Raw genomic sequence first — 23,231 nt, 5'->3', positions numbered from 1 at the left:
GCTCAAGATATACCAACTCCAACTGCTGACCCACCTGCTAAGTGAGCCGTTGATGGCTCAGAAAACCTAGAAGCTCCTAGCCCGGTCAGGACAGATGATCCTCAAGACACTGATGTTGAGATCACCAGAACCAGCTTTGCTGAGCCGGGAAGGACAACCGTGCTGGCCAAGTGTTCCGCCAAGGAGGAGCTTCTGGAACACCATCGGGTCAAGCTTGACGTCGCGGACTATACTCACATGAGTATTGGAGAAGTCTTTCTGGCTACATGAGCCAAGTGCATAGCAGTCGTAACCTCGAGATTGACATGGTGAAGCAGACACACCAAAAATTTGAGGTACAACCCTTTCTCTATATTCATTTATCTTTACTATGCCAGCCCCCAAGTCTGTTGCTTATGATGAATATGTTGTAGACTTAGAAACAAATTTAGTGACATTAGTAACATAGATGGATAAAATATGCAAGAAGTTCGGCTTACTCCGTAGTCCCCAAGGGGAGGCTTAACCAACATAGTTGAACCGGTCCTTCATATGGTTGTATAAAATAAAATAATTAAAAAGCTTTGAACAACAATATGCATTAGCCCCCAAGTGCCAAGTACTATTGCTTGCAAAGTGCTTGGGACTTACTGTCATGAACCGCCACTTTAAGTAAAATTCTTTGGTAGACATTAGCCCCCAAGTGCCAAGTGTTTTTGCTTGCAAAAGGCTTGAGACTTTAATATTGCATCAGGATTGTCTTGATTTTGACCCTGTATTTGTATAGGCCGCCACGAGTCAACTCGAATCAGAAGTGACTGACCTGAAGAACCGCCGTGGGGCCCAAGAGACAGAAACCCAAAGGGCCGACTCCAAGTTTAAATTCAGCGTTTCTGAACAAGAAAAACTGAAGAAAGAATTTGAAATGGAGAAAAAGGCGTGGGCTGATGAAAAAATTGCATTGATTAATCGAGCCGAGAAGGCAGAGGCGGCTCTTGAAGAAGCAACCGGTGAATTAACCGACTTAAAACGCCATGTCTCTCAGATGGTCTCAGCGATCTTTGGTAAGTCGCCCTGCATGTGTTAAATACTTGAACCTTTCAATTGATCATATAATTGGAATTGACTCACCTGATCATGCTTATGCAGGCCCCAGGAGTTCAAATCTGAACCAAGATATGTTGATCAAGGTGAAGGCGGTTTATACGCTGGTGGAGCAACTGTACACCGGGTCTCAGCATGCCTTAGCCACAGTGGCTTTGTCAAATGAAGTGCCTACCCTCCTGGTGGAGGTATTAAAGAAGATTTTCGTGCTACCCCAACGGTTCAATGAACTAAGGCAGTCAGCTGCAAGAGCCGGAGCGGTGAATGCTTTGAGCCGGGCCAAAGCTTGGCTATCGGAGTTAGACCCGGCCGATATCGCCATTGGCTATCCAAGCCTGAAGGAGGATGGTACTTCCTTTGAACAGGAAGACTTTAGCGCTTGTGTGAAGGAGGTACGCCCCGTGGCCACCCTGATAGCTGACGAAGTGGATCTCACCAAGTACCAGGCGGGTTATGATGCAGAGAACCGGAGAATTCCAACGCCTCACTATAAAGTTACCAGTCTGATCCCCCCACTCCGTAAGCATACCTTCGCCCTTGAAGTTGACCCGGCCGGACTAGTTGATGATAAAGCTGAATTTGAAGCTTCGAACAACATTGACTGGTCATCATCAACCTTCTAGGAAAAGGAACATGGCGAAGAAGCGGAGAGGGCTAACTCCGATAGCCAACATGAGAGCTAATCTGCCATGGCGGCTCATACCCGTGATGTGCTAAAAAACAATATGAATCATTTGGATTCGGGAGTCATGTAATAGAATAGAAATAACTTTGATTTGGCCGTGCCATCGTGCACGTTTTTGGTGCTTAATGCTATTAAGCCGTCGTGTTATATTCACCTGTGTTTACTTTTTATCTGCTTTCCGTATGCTTGACCATATCTTTTAACTGTCCTGCACATAAAAACAGACCACAAGATCCCTTGGCGGCTTACCGCAAGGTGGGTCATAATAACTTGATATATTATGATAGAAAAAGAATTAGAGATAAGCCTGTTGTAACATATAATGTTGAAACACAACTATAATCTTATACCTGTGATCTTTTGATTTGCCCTGCCGGATGATATGACCCGGATAGTAAGGGTGATAACCCGATTTTTCGGAAGCCAACAGTTCCAAAGGTATGATGATTCTTATCTATTGGCGACTTATCAGCCAAAATCAAGCCGGGTTTCAAATTAACCACACTTGTACTTTTAAAAAAAAGTCTCAAGTCAAATAAAGGGTGCTTCCAAAGAAAACTTAACTAAATAGAATATAAGAAATTCAAGGCTTCTAATTCGAATACGATCAATAAACCATTCCAAAGGGGTTAAGCTAGGATTCAAATATGATCATGTAGCCCCCAGTGGCTTTGGCGTTGCGCCGATCAAGAGGGTACCGATAGCTATGTTCTCTTTGGTTTGAATATGACCTATGTTTGAACAGGAAGCCCCCTAATGACCTTGAGAGTTTTTTAACGACTCTGATTCGAATACGATCAAAGTTGGTTCCCAAAAGTGGTTGAGCTATGATTTGAATATGATCAAGAAGCCCCCTAGTGAGCTCGGTAGTGTGCCAATCAAAAGGGTGCCGACAGCTATGTTCTCTTTGGTTCGAATACGACCTATGTTTGAACAGGAAGCCCCCTAGTGATCATAAGGTTTAACGACTAGATTTGAATACGATCATAAGCCGGATCAAGCGGGTCAAGTGAGATTCGAATACGATCAGCCCCCAAGTGATCATGTGAGATGACAATGATAATAATAATGACATATTTACGTTTTGAGGATGAAAAAAGGACAGAGGTCCTGCTTTATTATTTATCATAATATATACATCGTCAAAATATGTACATCATGAGAGCTGGTGGCTCAAGTGTAGTAAGGCCGAAGATGAGCGATATTCCACGGCCGGCGGGTCTCCTCCTCCAACTTACGTGAGTCTTTGTGCTCTCAAACATCAATAAGGTAGTATGACCCATTGTTCAAGTTCTTGCTGACCACAAAGGGCCCTTCCCAAGGTGGGCATATCTTGTGTGCATCAGTTTGATCCTGGATGAGCCGGAGCATCAAATCACCTTCCTGAAAGGTTCTGGACTTAACCCGACGGCTGTGATAGCAGTGCAGGTCCTGTTGGTAAATCGCCGAGCGAGCTGCTGCCAAGTCACGCTTTTCATCTAACAGGTCAAGGGTATCCTGACGCGCCTGTTCATTGTCCGTCTCAACATAAGCCGCCACACGGGGCGAGTCATGACGGATGTCACTAGGGAGAACCGCCTCAGCTCCGTAAGCCATGAAGAAAGGCGTATAACCTATAGACCTGTTAGGAGTAGTGTTGATGCTCCATATCATAGAGGGTAACTCCTCAACCCAACAACCCGGCGTCCGCTGCAAAGGGACCAAAAGCCAGGGCTTGATGCCTTTCAAGATCTCCTGATTGGCTCTCTCAGGTTGACCATTGGATTGGGGGTGAGCCACTGATGAAACATCAAGCAAAATATGCTCACGTTGACAAAATTCTTCCATGGCGCCTTTAGACAGATTAGTGCCATTGTCAGTTATAATGTTGTGTGGAAAGCCAATGCGAAATATCACCTTTTTCATGAACTGAACCGCCGTAGCTTCATCACACTTACTTACTGGCTCTGCCTCAACCCACTTTGTAAATTTATCAACCGCCACGAAAAGGTGGCTCTTTTTATCTTTGGACCTTTTGAAAGGCCCAACCATGTCAAGCCCCCAGACTGCAAATGGACAAGTAATTGGAATCATCCTCAACTCTTGAGACGGCACGTGAGCATGTCTTGAGAACTTCTGACAGTCGTCACATTTACTGACCAGGTCCTCTGCATCAGCATGAGCCGTCAGCCAATAAAATCCATGACGGAAAGCCTTGGCCACAAGGGATTTTGACCCGACATGATGGCCACAATCCCCTTCATGAATCTCACGTAGGATTTCTTGGCCTTCTTCAGGAGAGACACAACACTGAAATGCCCCTGTAACATTGCAATGATGCAACTTTCCATTGGCAATTGTCATTGACTTAGACCACCAGGTAATCTGTCTGGCCAAGGTTTCATCCTCAGGCAACTCGCCCCGGGTCATGTAAGCCAAATATGGCACTGTCCAATCTGGGATGACGTGAAGAGCCCCCACCAATTGTGCTTCCGGGTCAGGAACGGCCAAGTCTTCCTCTATAGGTAACTTGACAGAAGGGTTATGCAGAATATCCAAGAAAGTATTAGGCGGCACCGGCTTACACTGAGAGCCCAGCCGGCTTAAGGCATCAGCCACCTTGTTCTTTTTGCGGTCAATGTGCTCCACTTGGTAACCCTTGAAATGTCCAGCAATGGCATCAACTTCATGGCGATAAGCCGCCATGAGAGTATCCTTGGAATCCCACTTGCCTGATACTTGTTGAGCCACCAAATCTGAGTCGCCAAAACACCTTACCCGGCTTAGGCTCATCTCCTTAGCAATCCGAAGACCATGGAGTAAGGCCTCATACTCAGCTACATTGTTAGTACAGGGAAACATCAACCGTAGCACATAACAAAATTTGTCACCTCGAGGGGAAGCTAAAACAACTCCAGGCCCTGAGCCCTCCAATTGCCTGGACCCATCAAAGTGAATAGTACAATACGTGTTGTCTGGCTTCTCTTCAGGCATCTGCAGCTCTGTCCAATCGTTGATGAAATCCACCGGTGCCTGATATTTGATAGCAGTGTGTGGCACATACTTTAAACCATGAGGCCCAAGTTCAATGGCCCACTTGGCGACTCGTCCTGTGGCTTCTCTGTTTTGAATGATATCTCCTAAAGGAGCAGAACTAACCACAGTGATAGGGTGGCCCGGGAAATATTGCTTAAGCTTCTGGCTTTCCATGAACACCCCATAAACGAGCTTCTGCCAATGTGGATACCGTTGTTTGGACTCAATAAGCACCTCACTGATGTAGTAAACCGGCCGCTGAACCGGATGTTCCTTGCCAGCCTCCTTGCGCTCCACCATGATGGCCACGCTGACAGCACGTGTGTTAGCAGCCACATATAAAAATAAGGGCTCCTTATCAATGGGAGCAGTAAGGACGGGTGGCTTAGCTAGCTGTCTCTTCAAATCTTCAAAGGCGGCATTGGCAGCGTCAATCCAGATGAAGTCATCTGTCTTCTTCATCATTTAATACAGTGGTATAGCCTTCTCACCTAACCGGCTTATGAACCGGCTTAAAGCAGCGATATGACCCGCCAAACGCTAAACATCATTGATGCACGCTGGCTTAGATAGAGAGGTGATTGCCTTGATCTTCTCCGGGTTAGCCTCGATGCCCTTGTTAGAAATCAGAAAACCCAAAAGCTTGCATGCAGGCACACCAAAAACACACTTGGTCGGGTTAAGCATCATCTTGTAAACCCGGAGATTATCAAAGGTCTGCTTCAGATCATCTATCAAGGTCTCCTTCTCTCTGGATTTTACCACAGTGTCGTCCACATAAGCATGAACATTGCGCCCAATTTGATTATGAAGACAATTCTGTACAAACCGTTGGTAAGTCGCCTGGGCACTCATGAGCCCAAAAGGCACAGACACATAGCAGAAGGCTCCAAACGGAGTAATGAACGTTGTTTTCTCGTGGTCCTTAACTGCCATCTTGATCTGATGATAACCAGAGTAAGCATCCAAAAAACTCAGACGCTCACAACCCGCCGTAGCATCAATAATTTGATCAATACGAGGGAGAGCAAAAGGATCAGCCGGACAAGCCTTGTTTAAATCTGTATAATCCACACACATACACCAAGTGCCATTTTTCTTAAGAGCAAGCATCGGGTTAGCCAACCACTCTGGATGAAAAACTTTAACAATGAACCCGACCGCCAAGAGCCGGGCTACTTCCTCACCAATGGCCTTACGCCTCTCCTCATTGAATCACCGAAGAAACTGCTTGACCAGCTTAAACTTTGGATCAATATTAAGAGTGTGCTCAGCGAGTTCTCTCGGTACACACGACATGTCAGAAGGCTTCCATGCAAAGATGTCCCGGTTCTCACGGATGAACTCGATGAGCGCGCTTTCCTATTTGGGATCCAGATTGGCACTGATACTGAACTGCTTAGATGAGTCGCCTGGAACAAAGTCAACAAGCTTAGTATCATCAGCTGACTTAAACTTCATGGCTAGCTCATGCTCTATGGTTGGCTTTTTCAAAGACGTCATATCTACTGGGTCAACATTGTCCTTGTAGAACTTCTCTTCTATTGCACAGACCGACTCAGCATAAGCCGCGTCGCCTTACTCACATTCCAAGGCTATATTCCGGCTCCCATGCACTGTGATGGTACCTTTATGACCCGGCATCTTGAGCTGTAAATACACATAACACGGTCGTGCCATGAACTTGGCATAAGCCGGCCGCCCAAACAGAGCATGATACAGGCTTTTGATCTTGACCACCTCAAAAGTCAATTTCTCAGCCCTGGAGTCATATTCATCTCCAAAGGCTACCTCCAGCTCGATCTTGCCAACTGGATATGCCGACTTACTAGGCACCATGCCATGGAAAACAGTGTTGGACTGCTTAAGGTTTTTATCAGTTAACCCCATGTGACGGAAGGTCTCATAATAGAGGATGTTGATGCTGCTGCCTCCATCCATGAGAACTTTAGTGAATTTATATCCACCAAACTAAGGGGCCACCACCAAGGCCAGGTGGCCCAGATTGTCAACCTGGGGAGGGTGATCTTCCCTACTCCATAGAATAGGCTGCTTAGACCATCTCAAATAACAAGGAACTGCCGGCTCAACAGCATTCACAACCCTCTTATGAAGCTTCTGGTATCGTTTGCACAAACTGGTGGTAAACACATGATATTGTCCACTATTCACCTGCTTTGGATGGCTCTGGTATCCACCCTGATGTTGTTGCTGTTGCTGACCACCCTGGCCAGATTGCTGGTTATAACCACCTTGATTACCTTGAGAATTTTGAAAATTGGAATTTGAACCGCCGCCCGGGCCATGAAAACCGCCGCCACCTGAGCCGCTGCCCTTCCCATTATTACCGTCAAACATGTTGGAATTCTTGAAAGCCTCATGATCATACAATCCTTCCATAGATGAGTGGCCGGCTTCTACTGAATGCCATGCCTTGGACAGGGCTCATTCAGTAACTGCTCAAGCGTGGGGCCTGACCCGCCGGACCGGGGAGGTGGTCTCCCCTTACGTTGTTGATTGTTGCCCTGTGCATTAGTGTTAGCCACAAACTCCAAGCTACCATCAGCCTTACGTTTATTACCTCTTTGATTTGCCGGGTTATGCTGAGGGCCCTTGCCGTTGCCATTCTTCTTTCCCTTCCCTGTCTTTTCATCATCAGACTCGGGATCCTTGGTACTATCAGAGTGGCGTACTTGACCAGAGCCGCCATCAGCGTACCCATATCATTACAATCGCGCTTGAGCCACCCTAGCTTCATCTTCAGAGGCAATGGCAATTTTTCTCCAACATTAAGACTGTACAGCCGACGTCCATCTTATCAGATGAATGTATTATGGCTTTGACCCGGCGCACCCAATGGGTCGTGGACTCGCCTTCCTCCTGCTTGCAACTAGTCAAATCCATAATTGACATGGGTTGCTTGCATGTATCTTTGAAGTTCTGAATGGACCGCGATTTTAACTCTTCCCATGACCCGATGGAATCAGGTGGTAGCCCCTTGAACCAAGTGCGGTCCCATCCAACATCATGGTGAAGTACTTGGCCATTGTAGCGTCACTGACCTCCAGTAACTCCATAGCAATCTCGTAGCTTTCAATCCATGGCCCAGGCTGTAAGTCGGCCGTATAATTAGGCACCTTCCTAGGTCCTTTGAAATCCTTGGGCAAACATTCGTTATGTAGAGCCGGCACCAGACAGGGGACGCCTCTAGTCCTGGTGGCCACACCTGCCTCAATAGAAGTCGTCGGATAAACTGGATAAGGCTGGTAAGCCATCAGGTGAGCTGCCTACTCAGCCACCTGCTGAGTCGCCCGCTCAACCTCTTGACGTATTCTGTCCTGATCCAACAGGTAAAAGGCTCCATTGCGTGTCGGGTCATGCCTGCCTGGCTGGTTACGGCGCCGGGCGTTGCCTGACACGGCCGCCGAATCCATGTGCCTGCTATAACTCGGGCTTCGGCTTGGACGAGGAGTTGAATGAATCATGTCCTGGCTATATGAGTATGCCTCCTGTTGTGCTAAGGCCGTCTAAAGAAGTTCTCTGACCCGACGGGTTTCAACTGCCGTTGGAGAGTCGCCCTCCATCGGGAGAGCCGCCAGTCGTGCCGCCGCCACGATCATGTTCTCCAACGGGTTAGAATAATGACCCGGTGGTGTTGGTACATATTGAGGTGGAGGAGTATTCATACGGGGAGGCCCCATCACTGTGGTTGAACCGGCGTCCCAACCCCGGGTTCCGCAACCCGGTCTACCTCTAGCGGGTTACTTGGCCCTGCACCGGGTGTATGGAAGAGGTTTCGAGGATCATAAATCTGAGGGAGCCGAGACTGAGTCTTCTGGTATCTTCTCCTCATGACCTCATTGGACGTGTTCTGATCCATCGTGAGCCAGAAAGTTTGTGCTTGAATCCGCTGAGCCTGAGCGTCCATAGACGCCCGCTCTGCGGTCATCCTGACATCTTCCGATGCCGGATCTTCCTTAGCCTGCACTATATCCAGCTTCAACTGCGCCACTTCCGCATCATGTTGAGCTTGATCCGCCGGGTTGACCGCGGCGGTTAACAGAGCGGTCATCTTATCCGTGAGATCCATCAGCACCGGAGACGGCGAGTGCACAGGGCCTCCTACCCCGGCCACTGCTGACCCGGAGGTTATAGCTGCAGTAGTTGCGGAGTCTTGGATAGGTTGCATGTCAGCCATGAATATTCCGACCCTGCTCGGTGGCTCAAGGAGATCTGTAATATTGCTGCCATCGGAACAGCCCCCAAGCCCGCCATCTTGCAGTTGATACAACGAATCCGTCTCGCCTGTGGACGACTCACCATCAGAATAGATGGCCGTCTCACCGCCAGATGCAGATCCTTCAGAGAGTCCTCCGTGGATGCATCCCACAAAGGCACGCTTCATAGCAGGCAGAGCCCGGGCGGGTCTCGCACGCTGAGCCATCTCGACGAGGTCGGTGCAGATGTCCGGCTCAGGGCCCGGCTCGCCGATCTTGCCGATGAAGATGTGGATTCCGTCGAAGGGGACCCGGTACCCATACTCAATTGAGCCGGCGTCGGGGCCCCAGCCTGTGTCGTCGATGTAGAGCTTGCCGCGGCGACTCTTGGTCATCCGGCCCACAGCGTATCCCTTGAGCCCTTCGAAGCTGCACTTCAAGAACTCAAATCCACCGTGCGCTGGCCCCACGGTGGGCGCTAACTGTCGTGGAATTGTCACGTCAGATGTCCTAGTGAAAGGACTTAGTCGTGGAGCCATCTCAACTAGGAAGCTTAAAGGGGTTAATCGGGACAAAGGACATGAGGTTTATACTAGTTCGGCCCCTTGCGGTGAAGGTAAAAGCCTACGATCCAGTTTTGAGTGGGATTGCTTATGACTCGATAACTAAGGAGTGGAATCGCTTGACCTAGCTCTCGATCTGATGTTACTTGCCCTGAACCGCCACCGGGTCGTCCCTTTATATACAGAGATCGACGCCCAGCGGCTCACAGAGTCCCAGATGGCTCATAAACAGTGTCCGGCTCGGTGTCTTAACTATTCTTGCCTTACAATACAAGACACGTACATATGACGGTTTATTACTACGGGCCTTAAGTCGCCTCTGGGCCTTGGGCCCTTAACTGAGCCACCATCTTCAACCTTAGTCTTGGGCTTCAAGAATACTTGTAGGCATAACCCGGCCCCTCCTGGGTGGCTCATACCAATAGTTATATCCCCAACAGTGTTGGTCACATGACGATGTGAAGTGTTAGTGTTAAATCACATGGCGATCTGAACTAGATTATTGACTCTAGTGCAAGAGGGGGACTGAAGGAAATACGCCCTAGAGGAAATAATAAAGTTGTTATTTTATATTTCCTTATTTCATGATAAATGTTTATTATTCATGCTAGAATTGTATTAACTGGAAACTTGATACATGTGTGGATACATAGACAAAACATCATGTCCCTAGTAAGTCTCTACTAGACTAGCTCATTAATCAAAGATGGTTAAGTTTCCTAACCATAGACATGTGTTGTCATTTGATGAACGGGATCACATCATTAGGAGAATGATGTGATGGACAAGACCCATCTGTTAGCTTAGCATAATGATCGTTCAGTTTTATTGTTATTGCTTTCTTCATGTCAAATACATATTCCTTTGACTATAAGATTATATAACTCCCGGATATCGGAGGAATACCTACTACCTCTTGAGCTTGCATTGGTTTTCCCTTGAAGAGGAAAGAGTGATGCAGCAAAGTAGCGTAAGTATTTCCCATAGTTTTGAGAACCAAGGTATCAATCCAGTAGGAGACAACGCACAAGTCACTGAATACCTGCACAAACAATCAACAACTTGCACCCAATGCGATAAAGGGGTTGTCAATCCCTTCACAGTCACTTGCAAAGTGAGATCTGATAGAGATATATAAACGGTAAAGTAAATATTTTTGGTATTTTTTATTTATAAAATGGAAAGTAAAAGATTGCAAAATAGTATATGGGAAACTAGCTAGATGTAAAAGAGAACGTGTATGATGGAAAAGAGACCTGGGGGCCATAGGTTTCACTAGTGGCTTCTCTCATGATAGCAAATATTACGGTGGGTGAACAAATTACTACCGAGCAATTGATAGAAAAGCACATAGTTATGACGATGTCTAAGGTAATGATCATGAACATAGGCATCACGTCCGTATCAAGTAGACCTACTCCTTCCTGCATCTACTACTATTACTCCACACATCGACCGCTATCCAGCATGCATCTAGAGTATTAAGTTCATAAAGAAGGGAGTAACACATTAAGTAAGATGACATGATGTAGAGGAATTAACTCAAGCAATATGATGAAAACCCCATCTTTTTATCCTCGATGGCAACAATACAATACATGCCTTGCTGCCCCTGCTGTCATCGGGAAAGGACACCGCAAGATTGAACCCAAAGCTAAGCACTTTTCCCATTGCCAGAAAGATCAATCTAGTAGGCCAAACTAAACCGATAATTTGAAGAGACTTGTAAAGATATCAAATCATGCATATAAGAATTCAGAGAAGAACCAAATAATATTCATAGATAATCTGATCAAAAATCCACAATTCACCGGATCTCGGCAAACACACCGCAAAAGAATATTACATCGAATAGATCTTCAAGAACATCGAGGAGAACATGGTATTGAGAATCAAAGAGAGAGAAGAAGCCATCTAGCTAATAACTATGGATCTGAAGATCTGTGGTAAACTACTCACGCTTCATCGGAGAGGTAATGGTGTTGATGTAGAAGCCCTCCATGATCGAATCCCCCTCTGGCAGGATGCCGGAAAAGGTCCCTAGATGCGATCTCATGGGTACAGAAGGTTGCGGCGGTGGAAAAGAGGTTTCGTGGCTCTCCTGGATGTTTTCAAGGTATAAGAGTATATATAGGCGAAGGAACTAGGTCGGGGGACTACGAGGGGCCCACGAGGTAGGGGGCGCGCCCTACCCCCTGGGCGCGCTCTCCTGCCTCCTGGCCGCCTCGTTGCGTCCCGACTTCATCTCCAAGTCTTCTGGTTTGCTTTAGGTCCAAGAAAGATAATCGTGAAGGTTTCATTCGGTTTGGACTCCGTTTGGTATTCCTTTTCTGCGAAACTCTAAAATAGGCACAAAAAAATAGAAATTGGCACTGGGCCCTCGGTTAATTGGTCAGTCCCAAAAATAATATAAAATAGCATATAAGTGCCCATTAAACATCCAAAATAGATAATATAATAGCATGGAACAATCAAAAATTATAAATACATTGGAGACGTATCAAGCATCCCCAAGCTTAATTCCTGCTCGTCCTCGAGTAGGTAAATAATAAAAACAGAATTTTTGATGTGGAATGCTACCTAACATATTTATTTATGTAATTTTCTTTATTATGGCATGAATGTTCAGATCCTAAAGATTCAAAACAAAAGTTTAATATTGACATAAAAACAATAATACTTCAAGCATACTAACAAAGCAATCATGTCTTCTCAAAATAACATGGCCAAAGAAAGCTATCCCTACAAAATCATATAGTCTGGCTATGCTCTATCTTCTTCACACAAAATATTTAAATCATGCACAACCCCGATGGCAAGCCAAGCAATTGTTTCATACTTCTGATGTTCTCAACTTTTTCAATCTTCACGCAATACATGAGTGAGCCATGGATATAGCACTATGGTGGAATAGAATATGGTGGTTGTGGAGAAGACAAAAAGGAGGAAGATAGTCTCACATCAACTAGGCGTATCAACGGATTATGGAGATGCCCATCAATAGAAATCAATGTGAGTGAGTAGGGATTGCCATGCAACGGATGCACTAGAGCTATAAGTGTATGAAAACTCAAAAAGAAACTAAGTGGGTGTGCATCCAACTCGCTTTCTCACGAAGACCTAGGGAAATTTGAGGAAGCCCATCAGTGGAATATACAAGCCAAGTTCTATAATGAAAAATTCCCGCTAGTATATGAAAGTGACAACATAGGAGCTCTCTATCATGAAGATCATGGTGCTACCCTGAAGCACAAGTGTGGTAAAAGGATAGTAACATTGTCCCTTCTCTCTTTTTCTCTCATTTTTTATTTGGGCCTTCACTTTTTTTATGGCCTCTTTTTTCTCTTATTTTTTTATTTTTCGTCCGGAGTCTCATCCCGACTTGTGGGGGAATCATAGTCTCCATCATCCTTTCCTTACATGGGACAATGCTCTAATAATGAAGATCATCACACTTTTATTTACTTACAACTCAATACTTAGAACAAAATATGACTCTATGTGAATGCCTCCGGTGGTGTACCGGGATGTGCAATGATTCAAGAGTGACATGTATGAAAAAATTATGAACGGTGGCTTTGCCACAAATACGATGTCAACTACAGGATCTTGCAAAGAAATATGACAATGAATGGAGCATGTCATAATAAATGGAACAATGAGGATTTGCATGGCAATATATCTCGGGATGGCTATGGAAATGCCATAATAGGTAGGTATGGTGGCTGTTTTGAGGAAGGTAATGGTGGGTGTATGGTACCGGCAAAAGTTGTGCGGCACAAGAGAGGCTAGCAATGGCGGAAGGTTGAGAGTGCGTATAATCCATGGACTCAACATTAGTCATAAAGAACTCACATACTTATTGTAAAAATCTATTAGTTATCGAAACAAAGTACTACACGCATGCTCCTAGGGGGATAGATTGGTAGGAAAAGATCATCGCTCATGATCGACCGCCACTCATAAGGAAGACAATCAATAAATAAATCATGCTCCAACTTCATCACATAATGGTTCACCATACGTGCATGCTACGAGAATCGTGAACTTTAACACAAGTATATCTCAAATTCACAACTGATCTACTAGCATGACTCTAATATCACCATCTTCATATCTCGAAACAATCATAAAGAATCAAACTTCTCATAGTATTGAATGCACTTCATATGAAAGTTTTTATTATATCGATCTTGGATGCCCATCATATTATGACTAGTTTTATAACCAAAGCAAATTACCAGTGTGTTCTAAAAGAATCTCAAAATAATATAAGTGAAGCATGAGAGTTCAACAATTTCTATAAAATAAAGCCACTGCCGTGCTCTAAAAAGATATAAGTGAAGCACTAGAGGAATATTGCCTAGCTCAAAAAATATAAGTGAAGCACATAGAGTATTCTAATAAATCATGATTCATGCTGTCTCTCCCAAAATGTGTGCACATAAAGGATGATTGTGGCAAACTAAAAGCAAAGACTCAAGTCATACAAGACGCTCCAAGCAAAACACATATCATGTGGTGAATAAAAATATAGCCTCAAGTAAAGTTACCGATAGACGAAGACGAAAGAGGGGATGCCTTCCGGGGCATCCCCAAGCTTAGGCTTTGGTTGTCCTTGAATATTACCTTGGGGTGCCTTGGGCATCCCCATTTTTAGGCTCTTGCCACTCCTTATTCCATAGTCCATCAAATCATTACCCAAAACTTGAAAACTTCACAACACAAAACTCGACAGAAAATCTCATGAGCCCTGTTAGTATAAGAAAATAAATCACCACTTTACGGTACTGTTGCAAACTCATTCTTTATTTATATTGGTGTAATATCTACTGTATTCCAACTTCTCCATGGTTCATACCCCCCGATACTACCCATAGATTCATCAAAATAAGCAAACAACACGCGAAAAATAGAATCTATCAAAAACAGAACAGTTTGTAGTAATCTGTAACTCTCAAATACTTATGTAACTCCAAACATCCATACAAATTAGGAAAACCTTTATTTACCAATCTATAGAAAAAATAATCAGATCAAAATCACGTTTCTGTGAATTTTCAAAACTAATTTACTAAGCGCAAAAGTTTCTGATTTTCAGCAGGATCAACACAACTATCACAGTAAGCTATCCTAAAGGTTCCACTTGGCACAAACACTAATTAAAACATAAAACCACATATAACCAGAGGCTAGATGAATTATTTATTACTAAACAGGAGCAAAAAGCAAAGAACAAAAATAAAATTGGGTTGCCTTCCAACAAGCGTTATCGTTTAACGCCCCTAGCTAGGCATAAAAACCCGAATAGATCTAGGTATTGCCATCTTTGGTGTGCAATCCATAAGTGGCTCTCATAATAGATTCATAAGAAAATTTAATTTTCTTCCTAGGAAAGTGTTCCATGACTTTCCTTAACGGAAATTAGAACCTAATGTTTCCTTCTTTCATATCAATAATTGCACCAATCGTTCTAAGGAAAGGTCTACCAAGAATAATAGGACATGTAGGATTGCAATCTATATCAAGAACAATGAAATCTACGGGCACATAACTCCTATTTGCGACAATAAGAACATCATTAATCCTTCCCATAGGTTTATTAATAGTGGAATCCGCGAGATGCAAATTTAAAGAACAATCATCAAATTCACGAAAACCTAACACATCACACAAAGTTTTTGGAATCGTGGAAACACATTACTGCAGGATGCTGCTAATGCGACACTACGATCAGAGACCCTTTGAGAAATTGTGTGTGATGCAATAATTGCAAATGGTGGTGTAAGAAAACCGTCTAAAATGTGCAAAACGTTTGCGATGACGGATGCATCAAACACGGTTCAGATTTTAGTTGCGTGTGCGATGCAAAGCATACGGTTGATCCAGCAGAACTGTTTGCGATGAGGAAGAACAACAGAAACGGGCAGCCATATCAATGTGTGTGCGATATACGACATACAGTTCCCTCCGATGAACTATGTGCTATTAGGGAATGCAACAGAAACGGTCAGCCAGATCAAGGTGTGTGTGATAGACGGCATACGGTTCACTCAGACAAACTATTTTCGATTAGGCAAGAGAACAAAAACGGTTCATCTTAACAAGATGTGTGTGATATGTGGCATTTGCGATCAGCCAAAAGAACACAAACGATTTGTGTAAACCAGATGTGTGTGATACAAAGCAAACAACCCACTCGGATGAACTGTTTGCGATGAGAAATTATAACACACACGGTTACTATAGTAAGTTCGTGTGTTATTATGTTCGTATAAAAAACTTTGAAAAATGCAAACTAGTTGCTTGCGTATAAAAAATTATCAAAAAGTAACGAGATATACCTTCTTCAAGCCAATCAACATGTGTTCAAAAAACAAGAAATGTCAAAAATTACAAAACAAATACCTCGATAGACCTTGCTGCTGTAGATCCCTCTTTGCAGCCTTTATTGCGCAACACAATGGAAACAGTTCAACTGAATAATATGTGTGTGATACGCGACAAACAGGTCCGTGATCAGAAATGTGTGCGAAGACCAATAATAACACAGATGATTGTGGCTAATAAGCCGTGTGATTTGCTCTGTCTACAAAAGAATAACATGTATATATATAACTGAAATAAACATCCAATTACATAAGTGACTATACAGATCATTCACACACACCTCAATAAACAATTGCATGCATTCTAAAGTAGGAGAAATGATCGTCTAGTCATCTACTTATTGTGACACTCCCACCACTGTTTTGTGGCTCGATCCCTCAGCTGGGGCATGAACAAGACACTTCCTCATGTCAACGATCCGCCTGTACATCTCGTAGCTTGTATACGCATCATTGGCCTCTTACTTGACGTGTTCTTCATCCAGCCTCTCATGCCAAACACTGTGTCAGGTGTCCTTTCCTTCTTGCTCTCATCCTTTATCTTCATGTAGTAGGGGTCGATGATGGCTGAGGCGACGTCAACCAGGGAGTTCAATTTGTTCTTGGTGTTGGGGAACACAGTAATTTCAAAAAGAATCCTACGATCACGCAAGATCTATCTAGGTGATGCATAGCAATGGGGAAGAGTGTGTCCACGTACCCTCGTAGACCGAAAGCGGAAGCGTTATGTAACGCGGTTGATGTAGTCGAACGTATTCGCGATCCAACTGATCAAGTACCGAACGCATGACACCTCCGCGATCTGCACACGTTCAACTCGGTGACGTCCCTCGAACTCTAGATCCAGCTGAGGTCGAGGGATACTTCCGTCAGCACGACGGCATGGTGACGGTGATGATGAAGTTACCGGCGCAGGGCTTCGCCTAAGCACTACGACGATATGAGCGAGGTGGAAATCTGTGGAGGGGGCCACCGCACACGGCTAAAAGATCAACTTGATCAACTTGTGCGTCCATGGGGTGCCCCCCTCCACCGTATATAAAGGAGGGAGGGGGGAGGAGGTTGGCCAAGGGTGGCACGCCCAAGGGGGGAGTCCTACTCCAAGTAGGAATCGCCCTCCCCCCTTTCCTATTCCCACAAGGAGAAGGGGGAAGGAGGAGGAGGAGAAAAGGAAGGAGGGGGGCTGCCGCCCCCTCCCCTTGTCCAATTTGGACTAGGGCAAGGGGGCGTGTGCCACCTCCTGGCCGGCCCTCTCTCTTCTCCACTAAGGCCCATGAGGCTCAATAGCTTCCCGGGAGGGGTTCCGGTAACCCCGGGTACTCTGGTTTTATCTAAAACTTCTCAAGAACACTTCCGGTGTCTGAACATAGCCATCCAATATATTAATCTTTATGTCTCGTCCATTTTGAGACTCTTCGTCATGTCCGCAATCATATCCAGGACTCCGAACAACCTTCGGTACATCATATCACATAAATCATAATACCAATCGTCATCGAACGTTAAGCGTGCAGACCCTACGGGTTCGAGAACTATGTAGACCCTACCGTAATACTTCATCCCGCAATTAACTCATTAGTCACAATGCTTGCAAGGCTTATAGTGATGAGTATTACCGAGAGGGCCCAGAGATACCTCTCTGAAACACGGAGTGACAAATCCTAATCTCGATCTATGCCAACCCAACAAACACCTTTGGAGACACCTGTAGAGCACCTTTATAATCACCCTTTTACGTTGTGACATTTGGTAGAACACAAAGTGTTCCTCCGGTATTCAGGAGTTGCATAATCTCATAGTCTGAGGAACTTGTATAAGTCATGAAGAAAGCAGTAGCAATGAAACTATAACGATCACAATGCTAAGCTAACGGGTGGCTCATGTCCATCACATCATTCTCCTAATTATGTGATCCCGTTCATCAAATGACAACACATGTCTATGGTTAGGAAACATAACCATCTTTGATAAATGAACTAGTCAAGTAGAGGCATACTAGGGACTATATGTTTTGTCTATGTATTCGCACATGTACTAAGTTTCTGGTTAATACAATTCTAGCATGAATAATAAACATTTATCATGGAATAAGGAAATAAATAATAACTTTATTATTGCCTCTAGGGCATATTTCCTTCACTTGGCACTGCCCCAGACCTTGTAGTGGTCCTAGATGTTGACAAGATTCGGGCATTTCAAGCCCAAAACCTTGAGCGCTTTTAGATCGTTGGTGGTGTCCACCGCAACGAACTTGTAGTCGGAGTTATTGATAAACCTGGAGAAATGCTCGCAAGACCTTGTAGCCAGGTGGTAGTGGTAGACAAGGACGTCATGTCGCACGCACAACCGGGCGATGGCAACCTTCTGATCATGCCCGGCACAACCGATGGTGCACTCGAGGTCGAAGCCAACCACTTGGTACTTGTCCTCGGCAAGGAACTGCTCCATAGTTTGGATGGATCTCTCCATCGACACCGGATCGTTTGTGTACACCACCGAGAGGGCCTTCCCGCTCACGTGCGTGTCCACTACGTGATGCGTGGTGAACTGCCCGCCGTTGTTGTCGACGGCTCCTGGGAGCGCCATTGGAGCCACGGGGATCACCATTGGAACTGATGGATGTCCGCTTTGTATGTGTCATCGTGGAGGTGCTTATTGTGTCGTGTGACGTGAGAGATGAAGGTAAATTGCCGCAAGAATAAATGGGGGCCAGGCGGCCTGGATTCTCAGCGCGTTCGCATGGCAGTTTTTGCATCAGGTAACTGCATTGTGGAGCCGCACCCGGCGCAACCGCATGCACACGAACGTGCGTGCTCGTGCGCTGGCCCCAAACACTGGCAGCACACGTGGAGGGACGAGGGCAGAGCACCCGGAGGGACGCGAGAGCAGAGCGCACGTGGCGGGACGCAAGCAGAGCGCGCCGTGGCCGCCTCAACCACAAGCAACCACACACATAGAGCAGTTGAACACGCAGGAAATGGTCGCCTACAAGTCGGCCGGCACTTGCATCCCTGCGTAGAGAGCGGTCATATGCTACTACCTCCGTCTTGGTCTATAGTCCCCTTTATATTATGTGCCATACTTTGCCCTAAAATTTAACCAACAAAATGTTAATGCATGTTATAACAATTATATAATTGGAAACTATGTTCAAATACGAATCCAACTATATAATCTTTGGCGACATGCATTCGTATTTTATTAGTTAAATCCTACTTATAAACCAGGATGGGTGTATAGTAGGTAATTCAATCGCAAACATTTTTTTATTAACCGTATGTGTACGTGGCCTTTCGTCCCCCTCTCGCACGTCTTGTCACCCTGCTGCCACAAACGGCTTACAGCGCAAGCTTGGGCAGCGCGCGGGAGCGTTCTTTTGGCCAAACGGTGGCGCCAATGAATCGTCGGTGAGCCCGTTCTCGCGCAACATCGCAGGTTCCCGTGCAAGTTTCCCGCCCGACTGGGTGAAATCCCCCAAAAGTCCAATGCTTACCGGCCTGCTATAAAAACCCTCACGGCCGGCCAGTCCTGCGTCGTATTTTTCCTCCCTCCCTGTACCTCATCTCGTGTGCTTCTCCCACAATCGCCAATGGCACTAGTCTGTCGTGGTCGCTCAGCCACTTTGCCGTCATCATACGACAGCTCCAATTGGGAGGCTACACCGCGGCGGCGACGCAGTCCCCGGTGTAGTGTAGTGCGGGTGGCGTCCCTGTTGGGTTTACGGGAACACCCACCACACGCTCCACGCCGGTGCCCGTCGACAGCTGTTGTCGTCCGCCATTGCCGCCACACCACCGTCAAAAGCCAGGGCCATCGCACGCTCTGCCTCCGCGGCCCGAAGGTGGGAGGTGGTTGTCATGGCCGCCACCCCACTACCGGCCACCGTGGCCATCACCCACTCTATCACCGTGGCCCGAAGGCAGGAGGTGGTGGTCGTGGCCGCCACCCCAACGTCGGCTGACCTGGCCGCCAGCCCACCATTGACCGCCGGGGTCATCACCCACTCCGCCACCGCCGCCCAAAGGCGGGAGGCGGAGTTGGATGCCGGCACGTGCATCAGCGACCTTGCGCACTACACCAAGTTCCTGCGGGAGGAGGAGGAGCGCCTCGTCGAGCATGCAAAGAGCCTTACCGCCGCTGTGGCCGAGGCACATGCTGCCTCAGAGGCGAGGAATCAGGAGATCTACAAGGAGAACCATCGCTTCGAGAGGGATTGTCTGGAGCGGCAGTGGGCGTTCAAAATGGCGAGCGTCTCCGAACGTGCAGCAGCGGCAGGCACCGTATTGCATTTGTCCAGCTCATCAGTAGGCTACTCCTCCTCTGCCTCTTACTGAGCATGCTTGACAGAGGAGAGGCTGCCAGAAGTAGTACAAAGCCCCTCTGTAGTAGTAGTAGTATTTAGGGGCTATTTTGTTCAGTTCATCTGACTATAGATGTGGTGGAACTGTACAACGTACTTAAAATTAGATAGTATATAAAATAGAACTAGCTATTTCAGTATGTGGTTGGCAACAATTGGCGAAAAGTTTGGTCGGTTCAGCTATCGAGTTGAATTGTTTGTATAAATTAAGCACGACTGCTTAATATATGAATGAAATATATGCTTAATTACTAAATTTTAGTTGCAAAAAGTAGATAGTGCTAGTGATTTTTAGCTGCATATTTTGACAAATCGCAGTGTTACAATGTTGGCAAATGGCAATGTTACTAGATCAACAAATGTCAATCTTTCAAGTTTGACAAATGGCAACATACCCAATATGACAGATGCAAATCATACCAAATTGTTTGTAAGTGGTTGCACACGGGTCATCCAAAACAACCGTTTGCATTGAAGAGATGCACAAATCCTGCTCTTGCTTTGCATACGGGTATTCTATCTAAAACGTTTGCGATTAAGAGTTGCACAAATCCTGCTCGGCACATTTTCCCTTAGCTTCCTGGGGAAGCTGTCGGTTTGCATACGGGTGTTCTAACTAAAACGTTTGCGATCGAGATACAATATTAAACCCAAGAAAAAAACTATTTCCGACCGCGGCAGAGGTGGCCTGTCGCACCGTCCTTGTCATTGTCATCCTCCGGGATGCAGTTGTTGAAGTCTTCAAGGCAGCACACAATGTTCCTCACTTGTAAAACAAATATCATGTCATCGCGCGATCGACGGGCGGGACGCGGGAGGACGGCAGCTTGCGGCGCTGAGATGTAGCAGTCGACGGCGGCGTCCCATGCCGCTGAGGGGGCGTGTGCACTGGCACGGGTGCGGCGGGTGCGGCCAAACGCAAGGGGACCGGCACTGCAGTGGGTGGAGGGGCGCGCACGGGCACGGGCACGGGCATAGGCGCTGGCGCTGGCATGTACACGAGCTCGCACGGGTCCGCGGAGACCTCGATGACGCCCGCGGCTTCCAGCTCTGCAATAGTGATCGGCGACCAACCCGTCAATGCTACAGGGATGGTCGCTGGCGCGGGCGCGGGGATGGGAGCTGGGACGGGAGCAGGGGCAGCAACAGCCGAGGCCAACTCGTTCTGGGCCATGTCCATGAGGCCCCATTCCTCCTTATTTTCTATCTCCTCTGGCTCAGAGTCAACTTCACCAAACTTGAAGACTGGTGGCAGATGATCCTTCTACGCCATGGCGTTGGTGGAGGTCTGCAGGAGGGAGGGGAATGGGAGGCGAACAGCAAGGCCGCCCGTATTAAGCAGCGGCTCGGGCGCCATTAATGGAGAGGAAGGCGGGCAGCCATGGAAGTCAAAGGGCTCAATTCCAAGTGAGTCTGCACAGCGTACAGCTCGCACGCTTCCCCGTGAGCCTGCGCATTGGAGGACAACTTGCACGCCTCTCGGTCAGCCTGTGCACCGGACTGCGCTTGCACGCCTCCCGTTCGATCAAGCAGTTGTCTACATAACACCTCCTATAGCCATTAAAAGCAAGACATGTGGCATCACGTGAATGGTTAACATAACGCCCACGATTTGAATTATACAAAGGTTTGTGATGTTAGAGTGGCAGCTATTTGTTTGAAAATGCCTTTGTTGGTTGTTATTCGAGTGCTTCTTCTCTCAAAATGGACATGAAAAATACCACATCATGTCGGGTGTCATTCCATGATAGCATTGCCAAGTTTCATGAATTTCAGACGAGTTTTGGATTTGCTAGAATTTAAAAACAAAGTATCTCAACGTTTTGCCAGCAATCAACAGTGCCCTGGTGTTTGAAATTCATTCCCATTTCTTGCATGGGACCTAAGCATGCACCCAAGGACAAAGATTTGATTTTTCAACCAATTTATATGCACTGGAGCATGTGCATGTAGTTCAAATTTCAATTATGCACATAAAATGCCTAGAAACCCCAGTTAGTGTATAAAAATGTCCAAACGAACCCCGGAAAATTGCAAAATTTAACACAGCACTCCTGTTTTTCTATCTTGACACTAGAAAAATTTTGAAAGCAATAAGAAGCAGCGGATATCATTTCGTCCCCGAAGGTCGAACGTTCCCTACCGAAACCATCAGGCTTGTTGTGAGAAGCTCTGGTCTGTGAGAACCTTATACCCAAACTTGCCCCAAATGGGAAAAAAAAGTTACCACGTTGATGCCGCTCCATGATAGCATGCCAAGTTTCATGAATTTCAGACGAGTTTTGGATTTACTAGAATTTAAAAATCAGGAATCTCAATGTTTGCAGCTGAGTGATGGTGGCAGGGTGTTTGACATTCATTCCCATTTCTTGCATGGGGCCTAAGCATGCAACCAAGGACACAGATTTGAATTTTCAACCAATTTATATGCATTAGAGCATGTGCATGTAGTTCAAATTTGAATTATGCAAATAAATGCATCAAAAACTCAATTAATGCATAAGAATGTCCAGATGAAACCCGAAAAATCCCAAAAATTGACACAACACTCCTGTTGTTCTATGTTGACACTAGAAAATTTTTGAAAGCAATAAGAGGCAGTTGATATCACTTCATCCCCAAAGGTGGGACATTCCCTACCGAAACCATCAGGCTTGTTGTGAGAAGCTCTGGTTTCTGAGAAGCTTATACCCAAACCTGCCCCAAATGGGACAAAAAATTAACCACGGCATGTTGATGCCGCTCCATGATAGCATGCCAAGTTTCATGAATTTCAGACGAGTTTTGGATTTACTAGAATTTAAAAACCAAGAATCTCAATGTTTGCGGCCGAGTGACGGTTGCAGGGTGTTTGACATTCATTCCCATTTCTTGCATGGGACCAAATCATGCAACCAAGTCCACAAATTTGGATTTTCA

This window comes from Triticum aestivum, chromosome 6B (assembly GCF_018294505.1).
Source record: "Triticum aestivum cultivar Chinese Spring chromosome 6B, IWGSC CS RefSeq v2.1, whole genome shotgun sequence".
NCBI classification, from domain to species: Eukaryota; Viridiplantae; Streptophyta; class Magnoliopsida; order Poales; family Poaceae; genus Triticum; species Triticum aestivum.
The sequence above is the reverse complement of the archived record's forward strand: the minus strand, read 5'-3'. Positions refer to the sequence as shown.